A 14,927-nucleotide genomic window follows, 5' to 3' on the forward strand; every position below is an offset into this window, starting at 1 on the left:
GGAGGACGTTGGACGGTCGGTGTCCCTCGGAAGGGATCTGTGGTGGCCTGGAACTTGAGATCTGCCTCGTGCCTGTGTCCCCCGAATGTCCCCTCACCCAACTACTGCTGAAATACCGCCAGTGCCGGGACCCACGACTCCTCCGCAGTGCAGTCCACTGGCGGCGCACCGACGCTGGAAAGCTGGCGCATCTGACCACTGCTCCTTTCAATCCTATAATGTGCTGGGCCCTGATACAGATGTGGGCTGCGGCGGGGACCCGCAGGGCCCTGCCCGCAGCAGAGATTCAGACAGCACGGGAGGGACAGCAGTGGACATCGCTGAAATGCAGAGAAGGCAGGGTGGCGGCGGGCTGGCGTGCGGCTCCCCTGCGGGCGGCCAGGAGCGGTGACAGCTCGGTGGAGATGGGGTGACACGGAGGAGCCGTCATGCAGATGACGGGAAGGTCGAGTGGGGCTGGAGAGGGGCGCTGTGATCCCCACGGGCAGGAGCATCCAGGGCTGAGGCCACACTGACCCCAGAGACGGGGTACAGCCTGGACACAGAGCCTGGCCGGCCCCCCTGTGGCTCGACCCCCTCAGGCTGGTCTCCCTGTGCGCGGCCCCGCCTCACTGAGGCTGAGTCCAGCTCTCCCGGCTACCCTGGCCCAGCGCTGCCCTCAGGGCCCAGGTGCCTGCTGACTTCCCCAGGGGCAGCCTTGCAGGGACATGAAGAAGGAACGGGCCTCCCGGGCTGTCACCACGCGGCAGAAGCTGAAGACTGCTCCCCGTAGTGGAGTGTCCACCCCAACTCTCAGAAGTGCCAAGCCGGGCGTGGCGGCACACGCTTGCAATACCAGCATCTGGGAGGCTGAGACAGGAGGACTGAGGTTCACAGACAGCCTCAGCTACTACTTAGAGGCCCTTTGCAACTCAGTGAGACCGTTTCAAAATAAAGAATAAAAATAGGGCTGCGGGTGTAGCTCGGAGGTAGAATGCCCCTGGGTTCCATCCCTGGTACCGCAAAAAAAATAAAAATAAAAATAAAAATAAATAAATAAAAAGGGATGCAACCTCGTAGGGATACAGGGTCTTTGCAGATGCAATCTGGATGAGGCCCGCACTAATCTAACAACCGGCGGCCTTTGAAGAGAGAGAAGGATAGGGCCTGAGTGTCAAGGGGCAGCTTCTGCCGGGCCAGCCAGGCCAGAGAACAGGGACCCACCGTGGCACTGTCCTTGCCACCAGCCCACAGCCCACTGCCTGGCCGACAGAGCCCTGCCTGGGGTCTGGGCGCCTCCTCCACTGTGGCTCCACCGATGGACCAAGCTCCACCCGTACCCAGTACCCAGCTAGTGATGTCTTCATACCCACTGGTACCTGCTCAGTTCTGCTGGAGCCAAGAGGCACAGGGCTTGGCCACAGCCCCAAGCAGCCAGGCACCCTCAGCACTTCCTGAAGAAGTACAGCTTTGCCAGATGGTCCACTGGCCTGGGTCAAGGCCGGCCAGCACAGGCCTGGGGTGTCCCAGTGTGTGATGGTGGCCAGCGCAGGGGAGAACTCATGCCACAGGAAGATGAAAAAGACCCGGGCCTGGTGGTGTATGGCTGTAATCTCTGCACTTGGGAGGCTGAGACAGGAGGATCACAGGTTAGAGATTAGCTTTGGCAAATTAGCAAGACCTTTTCTTTCTTTCTTTTTTTTTTTTTTTTTTTTTGGCGGTACTGGGAATGGAACCCAGGGGCATTCTACCTCCGAGCAACAACCTCAGCCCTATTTTTTATTCTTTATTTTGAAACGGTCTTGCTGAGTTGCAAAGGGCCTCTAAGTAGTAGCTGAGGCTGTCTGGGAACCTCAATCCTCCTGTCTCAGCCTCCCAAATGCTGGGATTACAAGCGTGCACCACTACGCCCTGTTTAGCAAGACCTTTAACAATTGAAAGAGACCCTTTTTTTCAGAATAAAAATAAAATAGAATTTTAAAAACTTCTGAGGGGTGTAGCTCAAAGGTAGAACATGCCTGGGTTCAATCCCAGTACCCATCCCCAACAAAACCCAGATATTTTCTTCAGCTGTGAATTCGCTAAAATAGCACATGTAGTTACCCTGTTACACTTTACCTGTTAAATTAAACCCACTTAAGGATTCATTTAAAGATCAAGACCCTTTTATGTAATATGTTGATTATATGTTGCTTAAAATGTGCCGGTAGAAGGGTATTGAGTGTCTTGTCGTGGAAATGGAATGTATATTGGTATGAATAAAAAGGCAAGTTGCTAACTTGATCTGAGAACTATAATTCTCACTGTAAAACCCTGGCGTGCACGTTCTCATGTAGCACAGGCTGCCAAGCACAGAAGCCATTAACAAATGCCTGGTGCTTTACTACAAACCTGATGGGTCGACAGCCAAACTTCATAGCTTTGATATTTGGTGCATTAATATATTATTATAGACACGAAGACTTTTATGACATTTTGACTTGCTCATTTGGTCCTCTGTGAGCTCACACTATTACACTGCTGCCACTTTGATATAAAATGGTCTCGGTCCAAGAGACTGGAATAGGAGGATTTCAGGTTCAAGGCCAGTCTCAGCAAACTCGTGAGGTCCTCAGAAAAATTTCTCAAGTTAGTGAGACTCCATGTCTTGGCCGACATCCTCACTGCTGTGATACAAAAAACAAAAACAAAAGCCTGATCTCCCAACTTAGAGGGAAGACTTATTTTCTCACAGTTTTTGGTGATTTGAAATGTTCAGTCCACCTCCATCGGGGTCTGTGGAGCTCAAAGGACGGTGGGAACAGGGAGGGAGGGAGGGAGCAAGGCTCAGCTTTCTCATCATGGAAGCCAGAGAAGAGAGAGAGAGCAGGGGAGGAGGGATCTTATGTAACCCCAAGGCCACCCCCAGGGTCGTCTCCTTAGCAACCAAGCCCACTTCCAACATTGCTGCCTTGGTTCCATGAGGACTAGGGGACATTTTAAATCCAAACCATTACACTCTGTTCTGGCCCCCAGACCTCACCACCACTTCACAACGCAAAATGCTTTAGTCCATCTCCAAGAGTTCCACAACCTTAACAGTTTTAGCATGGCTCAAAAGTCCCAACGTTCAAAGTCTCCTCTGAGACTCGAGGCAAGCCCTTGGCTGTAAAACAACAATCAAGCTACACATATTCAAAGTACAATGGCACAGAGTAAACATTTGCATTCCAAAATGGAGGCATAGGACAGTAGAAAAGAGGAATAGGAATAAAACAGTATCAAAATCCAGCAGAGTGACGTCGGACGTGGTGACACACGCTTGTAATCCCTGCGCTTGGGAGGCGGAGACAGGAGGATCACGCAGGTTCGAAGCCAGCGCACTGGTTTAAGAGACCCTGTTTCCAAATAAAAAAATGTAAAATAGGTCTGGGAGTGTAGCCCAAAGGTAGAAGGGTTTCCAGGAACCCCAGTACCACCAAAAAAAAAAAAAAAAAAAAATCAGCAAAGCAACCGTTTGATTCTGCAGCTCTGTTTCTGGCATCCTGAGCACATGGTGGTGAGATGCGATCTCCGAGGGGCCTTGGGAGCCCCGCCCCTGCATCCTGAGCACCTGGTGGTGAGATGCGATCTCCAAGGAGCCTTGGAGCCCCGCCCCTGCATCCTGAGCACCTGGTGGTGAGATGCGATCTCCAAGGAGCCTTGGAGCCCCGCCCCTGCATCCTGAGCACATGGTGGTGAGATGCGATCTCCGAGGGGCCTTGGAGCCCCGCCCCTGCATCCTGAGCACATGGTGGTGAGATGCGATCTCCAAGGAGCCTTGGAGCCCCGCCCCTGCATCCTGAGCACATGGTGGTGAGATGCGATCTCCGAGGGGCCTTGGAGCCCCGCCCCTGCATCCTGAGCACATGGTGGTGAGATGCGATCTCCAAGGAGCCTTGGAGCCCTGCCCCTGCATCCTGGCTGGCTGCAGTGGGTGGCATATTCCAGCCTGTCCTCATGGCTCACAGCCTGCAGCCTTTCCTCATGTCATTCCACATTTCTGGCATTTTAAAATCTCAAGGGATTTTTCTTGCAACTTTGGCTTTACCCCTACAGTTTCACAAATTGCCTCCTTTGGGCCTGCTTGTGGGAATTCCAACCCTGCCACACGTCATCTGGCTTCTCAGACCTGTCTTTGAAATCCGGGGTGGGGGGAGCTGCCATGACCCCTTTTTTTCCAGCAGAGCCAGTACCATGTGATAATTGAAATTGGCCACCAACAGGACAGGTAGTTATGCCCTCTTTAGCCACTGTTTCTGGGCCCTTTTCAATCATAGCCAGGCCGCCTTCCGTGCTGCTGCTGGGTCTGCTCCGTCCTGGCCACGGCTGGACCCGCTCGTGGTGGTCCCCACCTCCTCCTTCCTCTCATCTGTCTATTTTCTTCCACAACATCATCTTTCCTGGCCAAACTGCAAATCCATAAAGTCGCTTTGCTTTCTGCTCCTGCGGTTGGTACACAGTTTGCTGAACACGTACATCCATATCCACAATGCAGTTTGGGACCTTTACCATTTGGAGATTTTCTCTGATAACTTAATCAGCCCATGATCTTTGAATTCAGCCTCACGCAAAGTTTCAAGACACAGGCAAAATGCTGCTAAGTTCTTTGCCAGAACGTAGCATGTGTGGCCTAACCCCACTTCCCTGCGGATTCCTTCTTGCTCTCTGAAACCCTCTGAGCAGTCTCCCCTGTCCGTCTCTCTATCAGCATTCTGGCCGTTCCAACTTCTACTCACAAACCAGTTCCAAAGGTGCAAAACATACGGTCCTTCTTAGGTACAGCAGTGACCCTACTCCCAGTACCAATTTCTGTCTTGATCAACACTTCTACTCCATGATCCAAAAAATTTAACCACACAACTTAGAGGAAGAAGATTTATTTGCTCACAGATTTTGGTGATTTCAAAGGCTGGGTCCACGCCAGGCCAGGGCTGGGGCTCAGAAGTAGAGCCCAGTAAGCATCAGGTCCTGGGTTTGATGCCCAGCACCGCAATAAACATACAGAATGGCTGCCTGGAAGATGAGGGCTGTATACATCTGAGTGGAAAGAGTGAGCGAGCAGCTGGTCAGGCTCAGGGCCAGGCGTCCCTCACTTGGAACCCATGGCTGTTAATCCTGCAGATCAGTTCACTCTCAGCACCGCGTCCCGCTCCTGGATCCCAACCCTAGGCCCCTGGGCTCTAATGTCGGTTACTGTTCTGTGTCCTGGAGGCTCTGGGCCCCTGGAACATGGAGTTCCCACTAAGGATTATTTTGAGGATTAAATATCATATGTGCAAATAAAATACTTTTGGCAAATCACACAGCTAGGAGCTGGCACATAGTAGGTGCTCAGGGAGCAAATTACCAACACGCTGATCTGCCTTCTGCCTGAACAGCATCTCGCTGGATGCCGAGTGCAGGATGGAGGGTATTTTTTGCCTGAAGCGGATGTTTCACACAAGTAATTTTATTCTTATCGATAGAAGCAGCTTGAGACTCGTGTAGCTAAGTATATTTAAGGGATTTTACTCTTGTGTAAGATTTATCCCGGAGAATATTCATGCATTAAGGGGCTAGGAAAGTCTGTCGTCAGAACGCATCCTACGTCCAGCAGGATAGCTGTCCCTGTTCCCAACACTGGCCAGGGACAGGGCTCCCTGCCCGTGCCTGGATAGTGAGCAGCCCCAAACCTTCGTAGCTCCTCCTCCAGCTCCCTCTTGACATGCCAGGTTGCCCTACAAGATGCTCTTGGGGAGAAGCTGAGCCATCAAGAAAATCTACGTTTGAACGTTTTAGTCTGCGCCCAGAGAGCACTGGACTGTGCACCAGGCTGGGACCACCTGATACAGCCCTCGGCTACCCACAGAGCTCGCAGGAGGCTCCATCCCCAGCTGTGTCCCCGGCCACATCTGACCTCTGTACTCTCATCTCCGCAGTGGTCCCTCAGCCCTGGGCTAGCGGGAAGCAAGGTCTGCTTCACACACATCTCGAATTCCATGTAGCCAAGTTCACAAGCAAGAGATCTCATTAAATAACGTTATAGAGTAGAGGAAAATGTCCTACCACGGAAGCAATTCCACAATTGACTGTATATTGGAATGAAAACATTGCCAAAGGGCAAACAGCTGTGTGTCAATGGAGCTGATGTCTTCCCTCACTCGAATTCATCACATTTTTCTCAATATCTGAGATGGCACAGAGAGGAACCACAGTCCCTGTGGTCCCCAGCTGGCTAGCTCTAGGACATCCCTTGCGCCTTCCTGGCCTCTTACTGGGGGCCGAGCCAAGCTTGCTAAGGCAGCACAGGCAGCAGAGGCAGTGAGGGTGAGAAGCCTCCTAGGAAGTCCCCGGCCTCCAATGGAGGATGCAGAGCCAGGGAGACAGAAGACGTCTTCCTCAATATGAACATACGGAGCCAGGCATGCGGTGCAGGCCTGTCTCCCCAGAACCCGGAAGCTAACACGGGAGGAGCACTGGTTTGAGGACCTCGGCAACTTAACAAGACCCTGTTGTAAAATAAAAAATAAAATGTGGCTAGGGGTGTAGAACGTTGCTGGATTCAATCCCTACTGGCCTAGAGTGCGCGCGTGCACGCACACACACACACACACACACACACACACACACACACACCATTTAAGCAGAGCACAGCACAGGGAAAAGAAAATCTACTCAACCTTGGGTATACTGAGATTAGGTAACTGTCCCTTCTGCTGATTTGAATTTTCTAATTCTTCTGCAAAAACAAAAAAACAAAAAACAAAAAAACAACAACTAGGTCATCCCTTAAGTGGAAACTCGTGCACACCAATGGCAGAGGGATCCCTAGCCCCCGGGCCTGGGGCTGAGCCACGGAGGGTGAGAGGGAGCTTGTCCCCTGGGTACCGTGCGTCTCGTCCCTCCTGGTGACTCTGGAGTCCAACCAAACTGCCCAATTTGAACCAACCGCTGCTGCTTTGAGATGCGTGGGATCGGCTGCCCCTGCTGCCCTGTGACTGAGCACCAGGCATGGGGAGCACCGCCGCCATGGCTCAGAAGACACAGCCCTGGCTGGGAGCCGCGGCGCACACCTGGACTCCCAGGACTTGGGGGCTGAGAGACAGGAGAGCCACGGGTTCAAGGCCGGCCTTAGACCCTTTTGTTTTGTTTTGTGGAGAGATGCAACTTCACATCTGTTTGTCCTTTTCTGAATGTTTAGCCAATCGTGCCGGTCCTATCTCCGTCTTCCAGTGACCTGCTGCCTCCCTGTCATGTGCGAAAGGCTCGTTCCTTCTTGCATTTGTTTCTGGGATCTCTGTCTACATCTATAGCAGCAGAGCTCCAATGGTTAAAGTCTTTATTGCCAATATTTTAATTTTTTCTGATTTTTATTATTTTATTGGTACATTGTAGTCATACATCTTAATGGGGTACAAGCTGGTATAATTTTTTATTTTTTATTTATTTTTATTTATTATTTATTTATTTATTATTTTGGTGGTACTGGGGTTCCTGGAAGCCCTTCTACCTCCGGGTTACACTCCCAGACCTATTTTTATACTTTTTTATTTGGAAACAGGGTCTCTTAAGCCAGCACGGCTGGCTCTGAACCAGCGCGATCCTCCTGTCTCCGCCTCCCAAGCTCGGGGATTACAAGCATGCCCACCACGCCCGGCTTGATTTTTTAAAATAGAAAATAAAAAGGAATGTGGGTGAAGCTTAGAGGTAGAACAGCTCTGGGTTAGATCCTTAGTATCAAGGAGGAAGGAAGGAAGGATTGATTCTGACCTGAAATAACATCACCGGTGACCTTGTCCCCTCACTCGCTCACAGACCCACCTGCGCCAGGCACTGGGCGCGGCCCCAGGGGACAGACACCACTGTGCACATGGCATCTCACAGAGCACAGGGCTGTGGGTCCAGGGACACGGGCCACATCAAAAGGGCCAAGACAGCAGGGCCATGGCCGCCTGAGGACAAGGCCACAGCTGGAGGTGACTCCCGTGGCCAGAGCTGGCAGAGCCGGAGCAGAGGCAGGAAGCCAGCCCGGCACACGTGGCACCGCGCCTTCCCATCTCACCTGGCGGCGGCTGCTGAGGGCTGGAGACCTCCCTTGGGCCTCCTCTTTGCTCCTCCTCCCACCCCAGGTCAGCCTCACCCTGCTCAGCATGGCCCTGCCCTAGGAGAGCTTGCATGGGGCAGACGTCTGCACACCCACATTACCTCGGTCTGAATGGAGACGCGAGAGAGAGGTCAAGGCAGGGCCGTGCACTCCACGTCCTTGGCCCCAGAACCATGGCTTCAGTGTGACCACAGGCTAGGCCCACTGGCGGGGGCCACCGCTCGCAGCATCCACGCCGCACTGGACGGGGGCATCGGGGCATCAGCTGCTCCTGAAGCCCTCAGCTGAGCCTGGTGTGCAGCCAAGGCGAGGGGACAGCCACGTCACGCCACCCAGAGATTAGCCCAGACCTCGGAGTCGGAGCCTGCCTGGACGCCCAGGTGAGCAGCCCCGTGCTGAGCTTTGAGCTGCATCACAGAACAATGCACCTGTTGCCCCATCTGTTCTAGGGTTCGGTCTCATTTGTGATGGGCCATCCCGGGCGCCCCTGCGTGATGGATGGACATTGGCTGGGAGTCCCTGCATGACCTCTTCAGCTCAGGTTCTAGGGGCTACCGCAGAAAGAGCAGAGCCCTCAGCACGGGATGGGGGGTCTAAAAGGCCAGGAGCACCCATCCCGCCTGCCCAGCGCCACGTCCCCGTGTGCACACTCCCAGACAGTGAGCATCCTCCGTGCCCGTGCTCAGCACGGTTCTCCCTGCCCTCAGCCAGCGCCTGCTGCCCTTGCCCGGCCTTGTCCATTAGAAAGCTCTGCCTGGCTGGGCGTGGTGGCGCACGCTTGTAATCCCCGCACTTGGGAGGCGGAGACAGGAGGATCGCGCAGGTGCAGAGCCAGCTGCGCTGGCTTAAGAGACCCTGTTTCCAAATAAAAAAGTATAAAAATAGGTCTGGGAGTGTAGCCCGGAGATAGCAGGGTTTCCAGGAACCCCAGTACCACCAAAAAAAAGAAAGAAAGCTCTGCCTGACACCGGCCCAGAGTCCTGGCCCTGGCACCAGGGCCACTGCCGTGCACAGGTGAACCTGTGGGGCTCCCTGTGCCTGCTTCTTGCCTTCCTTGGTCCCGGGGATCAGCTACCTTAGCCACCATCCCCTAGTTCCCATCCCCAAGACTGTCAGGACCCGCAGTTCCAGAAGATTCCTCCAGCACACTCCACACCAACTCTTTCACTGAGGAAAAAAGAAAAAAATCACATCGGAAGCTTTTTTATTTTTTTTCCTGGGGTACTAGGGATGGAATCCAGGGGCATTCTAGCTCCAAGCTCCATCCCTAGCCCTATTTTTAACTCTTTATTTTGAAACAGGGTCTCACTGAGTTGCAAAGGGCCTCACTAAGTAGCTGAGGCGGTCTGGGAACCTCAATCCTCCGGTCTCAGCCTCCCGAATGCTGGGATCAGAAGCCTTTTGTTGGTGACAAGTCTGGGTGGAGCGGGGACCAGGCCGGGCCGGGGACAGGACAGGGAGGGAGGGTGTTGAGTGGGGAGAGGAGGACGTGGCAGACGCCTCCACGGCCAGCTCAGGAGCAGAGATCGGGAGACAAAGATGTTTGGCCGCTCATTAAAATTCTGTATGCTAATAGAGGTTTTCACCAATTCCAGAGCAAGAGCCCCAACTGCAAAGCAACAGGAAAAGATAGTGTGTTTAGTGTGCGTGTGGACACGCACGTTTACATGAATGCATATGCACGCACGTATTCACAAGCCGGGCGTGGTGGCGCACGCTTATAATCCCCGTGCTTGGGAGGCTGAGACAGGAGGATCACACGGGTTCGAAGCCAGCCTCAGCTACTTAGTGAGGCTCTCAGCAACTTAGTGAGACCCTGTTTCCAAATAAAATATTTTTTTAAAAAGGTCTGGGAGTGTAGCCCAGAGGTAGAAAGCCTCTGGGTTCTACCCCCAGTACCACCAAAAAAAAAAAAAAGGCATTGCCCTGAGCAGCCAGGGGAAGACCAGCCGAGAATCGAAGAGTAAAGCGGATCCCAGGGGCAAGCGCGGCCAGGCTGGCTTTGCCCCGGGCCGCCCACCACGCAGGCTCACGCTGTCCTCCTCTGGGGAGGGAACAGCCTGCCCCAACCTGAGAAGTCAGAGAGAAAGCCCTGTAAAGGCAGTTTCCCCAGAGGGCTCTGCTTTCGCTACTGGAATCAGGATGGAGATGGGGGCCGAAGGGTAGAGGAGCAAGAACTTGTCTAGCGTGCATCTTGGCTCCGAGGGGAAGGAAAAACAATTTCTCCTAAGAAGCCATCACCTCAGGCCAGATGCGCTTCGTGGGGTTGGTAACCACAGCCTCGGGGGCCGTGCATGAGCCACGGGCGCCCAGTGCTCAGACCCGGGATTTAGTGATATGAGGTCAACATGGAGTGACCCCCAGGTCCTGCAGGGGCAGGTGGGAATCATCTGGGGCGAGTCCCATTTTCTTTCTCTCTTTCTTTCTTTCTTTCTTTTTCTTTCCTTCTTCTTCTTCTTCTTCTTCTTCTTCTTCTTCCTTCCTTCCTTCCTTCCTTCCTTCCTTCCTTCCTTCCTTCCTTCCTTCCTTTTTTGTGGTATTGAGGATAGAACCCAGGGACTTTCTACCTCCGGGCTACACTCCCAGACCTATTGTATACTTTATTTGGAAACAGGGTCTCACTAAGTTGCTGAGGCTGGCTTCGAACCTGTGTGATCCTCCAGTCTCAGTCTCCAAGTACTAGGATTACAAGCGTGCGCCACCACGCCCGGCACAATCCCTATTTTCAACTGAGGCCTCGACAAATCACCAAGGCTTAAGTAAAAAAGAAGTAGGGCGAAAACTCACGGAAGACACACAGGGGAAAACAACCTGGGCGAGGTGGGCAGGAGCAGCAGGATGGGTGGCCGGGAGGCCGGATGTTAGGACCATCCGACAGTGCCCGAGACAGAGGGGCCCGGCGTGCAGCCAGAGCGGAGAGAAGGGTCAGAAGTAAGAACAGAGAACAGGAGCAGGCTGAAAATGGCCAAGGTGTATTGGAGAAGGGCTAGGAGAACGTCTAGAAACAGATGCAGTGACTGAAGTAACGGGGCAGGTCTCAGGCAGGGGGCTGCATTGATCTGCTCCGACAGCTCTCTAGCCGACACCAAACTGTAAGAGTTCAAGCATTCCTTGCTTGTGTGCTGCTCCACACAGGTGTTCCCGGCAGGCAGGCGCTCGCCCAGGTGCGCCCACCTGTGGCTTGCCATCGTGGGCACCTGGCTCCCAGAATCGCCATGCCTGTCTGCACCTCCTGAGCATCTGGGAGTTGCTAGCATCAGGCGGGCACCAGGCTTGGCAAGGCTGATCTCACATCATGCGCGTCTCCTGGAGGAGGCTTCCCTGAGAGGAGGCCGGGAAATGTAGCCTAGCATGAGTGGAGCCTGGGGGGAGATGGGATTGGTGAGCGGCCGGACCACAGGGGTCGTGGCTGCTAAGAGGGGGGCCCAGCGTAGCTCCTTTCAAAGCCCCACCCATCTCTTGACGACCAGCCTGGGGTTTAGCCTAAGCAGGGAAGACTGTATGCATTTTATAGATAAGGAGACTCTGGCTCCAGAGGGGCAGTTATTTGCCCAAGACCACACAGCCACTAAGAAACAGGGATGGGATTGGAGCCCAGGACTGTCCCCAGCACCATCCGGCCACCCCTCATTCTAGACAAGGGGAAGGAGAGGAATCCGCCTGCCTCTGCGTTTTCAGCTGAGTTCCGGAGCCTCTCAGCCAGCCCGGGGCCAAGGAAGGAGCCAGAGGTCAGGGCTGTTAAGGGGAGTTGAGCTCAGCCTTGAGGTGGCATCTTGGGGTGTGCTGTGCATTGAAGCAGCAGGACTGGACCTGCCTCGCCCAGCAGAGTCCAGCGAATGTTGACCCCGCACCTCTGACGTGCTGAGTGCTACGATGGGCTCCACAAGCAGAGCCCAGGGTGGGGCACACAGGAGGCAGGCAGGGCTTGCCGGGTAGGCTAGCTCTTCAGTGCCTAACCTGGAGTGCTAACAGCGTGCCAACACCCCAACCTCACAAGTCTCCCATCACTGCATCCTCACCAGTTTTTATGAGACAGGGATGGTGCTGGTGATAATGATGGTGGTGGTGGTGACTATGGTGATGATGATGATGGTGGTGGTGGTGATGATTATGGTGATACTGATAATGATGGTGGTGGTGGAGATTACGGTGATGGTGGTATTGATGATGATGGGGATAATGATGTGATAATGAGTAGAGAAATGGTGGTAGTGGTGGTGATGGTGATGGTGACATTGGTGGTGGTGGTGATGGTGATGGTGATGATGGTGATGGTGGTGGTGGTGATGATGGTGATGGTGGTGATGATGGTGATGATGATGATGGTGATGATGGTGTTGAGGATAACAGATGAAGATGATGATGGTGATGGTGATGGTGATGATGGTAATGATGGTGATGATGGTGATGGTGGTGATGGTGATGGTGGTGGTGATGGTGATGATGGTGATGGTGATGGTGATGATGGTGATGGTGGTGATGATGGTGATGGTGGTGATGATGGTGATGGTGATGATGGTGGTGATGGTGATGATGATGATGGTGATGATGGTGATGATGGTGATGGTGGTGATGGTGGTGGTGATGGTGGTGATGGTGATGATGGTGTTGAGGATAACAGATGAAGATGATGATGGTGATGATGGTGATGATGGTGGTGATGGTGGTGATGGTGATGATGATGATGATGGTGTTGAGGATAACAGATGAAGATGATGATGGTGATGGTGATGGTGGTGGTGATGGTGATGATGGTGATGATGGTGATGGTGATGATGGTGATGATGGTGATGGTGATGATGGTGGTGATGGTGATGGTGGTGATGGTGATGATGGTGATGGTGATGGTGATGGTGGTGATGATGGTGATGGTGATGGTGGTGATGGTGGTGATGATAGTGGTGATGGTGGTGATGATGATGATGGTGGTGATGGTGGTGATGGTGATGATGGTGGTGATGATGGTGGTAGTGATGGTGGTAGTGATGGTGGTGATGGTGATGATGGTGTTGAGGATAACAGAGGAAGGTGATGATGGTGGTGGTAGTGGTGACAGTGATGGTGGTGATGACCATGGCAACGATGATAATAGTTATGATGGTGATGATAGTGGTGATGGTGGTAGCTGTGGCTAGCCCAGGTCCAGGTGGCCAGATCTTGGAAAACTCATTCTGGACATCCCTATTGTCTATTTTATAACCAGGCAGGGCCCTCAGAATTTGTTGTCCATCACAGTCCAGACTGGCTGGGCAATGCTGGAGGGCTCCGGATGGCCCCCGAGCCAGCTGTCCCAGTATGTTCTGAGTTGAGGCAGGCCTGCTTGGTCCTTCGGCCACCCGCCAGCCTCACGAGGAGGACCACCGGAGGAAGAGGCTGCCACGGGTGGGGGAGTGGTAGCTTTGGTCTGTTGCCAGAAGAGAGGGGGAAGGAACACGCTTTTCTCCAGACAAGCTGTTCGCTTACCAGCTGAATTTGGTAAAAGAAAGAAAAATTCCTAGTGCCATCTGTTCCTGGAGCGGGGCTGCGGGCCGGGGCTGCCTGCAGCTCAGCCGGCCAGACCTAGTTTCAGAATCCAAGACAGCTGCCCCGGGGTTATTTTAGGAAGCGGCTCAACTCTGAGGCACCCCGGCCTTCGAGGCATCCCCATGGCTCCCGAGTTGTTTGCACACCCAGCCCGAGGCTGCCAGCTTCTTCCCGGGCCCTGGACGCCTTCCAGCTCAGCCCACTGGAATCATCCTGCTTCCAGCTTCTGCTGCTGCCTCGACTGGTGGAGTCGGGTTTCTTGGAAGGAAGGGAGAGCGAGTGAGCAAGGGCGGTGCGGAGCGGGCTGGGCCCGGGAGGGCTTCTCCCCCCTTAGTCTCCTCTGTGGAGCCACTGCCTCCACGCATCCTTGGGCCCTGGAACGCAGGCTTCGTCCGCTCCCAAAGTGCATCCTTCCCCCCACTTGCTCCTCAGGGCATCCCCGCTACTTTTGTGAATGGTAAGCTCCTGGCTGGCCATCTTGGACAGAGGCGACATCAGGAAGCTGCGAAGAGCCCAGGGCTTCGGGGCCAACTGAACACAGACAGTGGGGTGGGTGGATCGTGGTCAGCAGGAAGGGGCAAAGCCGGCAGCTCTGGCTGCGCCTGGAGCGGCACCCGGGAGGTTCCAGCAGGACTGCGATGAGGAGAGGGACCAAGCACACTGGTGCTGAGGCAGAACTGGAGTCGGATGGGCCGAGGCCGGAGACAGCGGCCTGGACTTCCAGGGTGGGGGCAGGGGCAGAGAGGGCATGAGGCGGAGAGGTGAGCAAGGGGTAGGGACACGAGTGGAGAGGGCTGGGGGCCAGGGGGCTGGAGGGGCCCGAGCAGTGGGCGGGAGGGAGGGACGGCAGCGTGAGGCAGGGAGGGTGTAGGAAGCTTGGAGTCTGGGATGGGTGGTGGTGATGGCTGCACTATGTAAGAGGACTGAACACCACTGAGCTGCACAGTCAGAACTGGCGTGTTGTGCTATGTGTATCTCTCCACATTAAAAAAGAATAAAGAAAAAGGAACCGTGGCTGGAGGTCCAGGCCGTGGCTATGATGGTAGAGCGACCTTCAGAGAAGAGTCAGGGGTGGAGGCAGCAGAAGCCATCACAAGGAAAGGCGTGCGGTGCAGGACGGGTAACACACGCCCTCAGGGGGAAAGCGGAGAGTCCGAGACCTGGGGGAGGAAGGCAGAAAGGGAGACTGGGGTCCAGGAGCCCAAGGAAAGGCTGGGTCCATGCTGCCTCATGGTGTCCGTCTTCCAGCCACAATGGGATAGCAGGTCTCCATCTAACCCCCTGTCTTCCAAGAGAAATATCTGTGAGCAATGGCTCCCAG

The sequence above is a fragment of the Muscardinus avellanarius genome, assembly GCF_963383645.1.
Source record: "Muscardinus avellanarius genome assembly, chromosome: 11".
NCBI lineage: Eukaryota > Metazoa > Chordata > Mammalia > Rodentia > Gliridae > Muscardinus > Muscardinus avellanarius.